General features: G+C 38.1%; 1 non-coding gene across 1 annotated transcript; it reads right to left on the reverse strand.

Annotated features, from left to right (window-relative positions):
- Positions 1 to 914: 914 nt before the first annotated feature.
- LOC114218283 (U6 spliceosomal RNA) lies at positions 915 to 1,021 on the reverse strand. Its single transcript, XR_003611161.1, has one exon. It is a non-coding gene; the product is annotated as a U6 spliceosomal RNA (small nuclear RNA).
- Positions 1,022 to 1,234: the final 213 nt, after the last annotated feature.

Raw genomic sequence — 1,234 nt, forward strand, 5'->3', positions numbered from 1 at the left:
ACCTCATCCACTTAAGTCTCACAATTTATGCTCAGTAATGTTACTTCTTTAAGCAATACTGTCTCATCCAGGTCCCTCTGCCAAGCATCTTTTCTGCTACACTGCTGCTTGCACTTAGCTTCTGCCAAAGACTCCCTGCGAACTTTGCACTCCTGTGGCTCTGTTGTGCACTATAGTGAAGGAGGAGAAATAGTTCTGTCTTTTCCTACCAGTGTTTTAATTCCTATCAGGAAGTAGCATATATATCGCCTATATCTAACATAGTAAACCTTTATTTCCTATATTTACAAATAAATCCTTCCAATCCTAGCTGCTTCTCAAGACACAGACATGGGTTCATTGGAAGTTAAACAACAGGTTAATGGGTGTGAGATGTCAATGGGTGACCCAGTTTACATGTAACATGCAGCATGCATATAAAGGCAAAGCTTGCCTCTGCTGCCTGCTCATCAGGGACAATTTGCCAGGCAGGGTGGTTCTGCTGAATTGCTCTTTGCTATGTCTTCAGAAATGAATCACAGAACCTTTTAATTTTAAGAAAATAGTGCACTTGCTTTTTTCAAACATTGTAGATGATATAAAGACAATGGTGTGTTACTTTTATTCTGAAGTTTTCAATATTCAAATCCAAAAACTACGTTAACCTTACCTCCTTGGCTAGACCACGTGACTGAGTCCTTTTTTTCTTTTCAGCTCCAGGAAATAAGCAGAACCAGAAAAGAACCTGCCTAGAATTAGGTGTGGCTGATATTCATCATTCTGTCTCTCTACCAATACACTGTCAGTGGGAAGAATGATACAATTAGACACCTGGGCTTCTGAGATTTAACACCTCATCTTTTAAGGTTCCCAGAATTTTGGCAGTTTCAAAGGCCTTCATATTTTCATTGCCATAGTAAAAAGAATTTTTTGTTGTTAATATGGAACAATTCAGGAATTTGCACATCACTGTTGTACAGGGTCCATGCTAACCTTCTCTGTATCATTCCAACTTTTGCATATGTGCTCCCAAAGCAAGCACCCCCAAGTAAAAATTCTTATGTCCCTTCTAGGAACAGTTTGATTACTGGGTCAAGTTTATCAACTGACTCTTCCTTTCAGATGTATTTTTTTCCAGTGTTTTGGTGTTTTTTTTTTTTGTTTTTTTTTTTAGGATATGTCAATCTCTGAGATCTACTGAAGCTGGAATCTTCTTTCACATTATGCTCATTAAGATAAAGATGAATACTTGCTC

This window comes from Eumetopias jubatus, unplaced genomic scaffold, assembly GCF_037043125.1.
Source record: "Eumetopias jubatus isolate StellerSeaLion01/CBP00866 unplaced genomic scaffold, mEumJub1_p1.0 scaffold_15, whole genome shotgun sequence".
In the NCBI taxonomy this organism is placed as follows: Eukaryota; Metazoa; Chordata; class Mammalia; order Carnivora; family Otariidae; genus Eumetopias; species Eumetopias jubatus.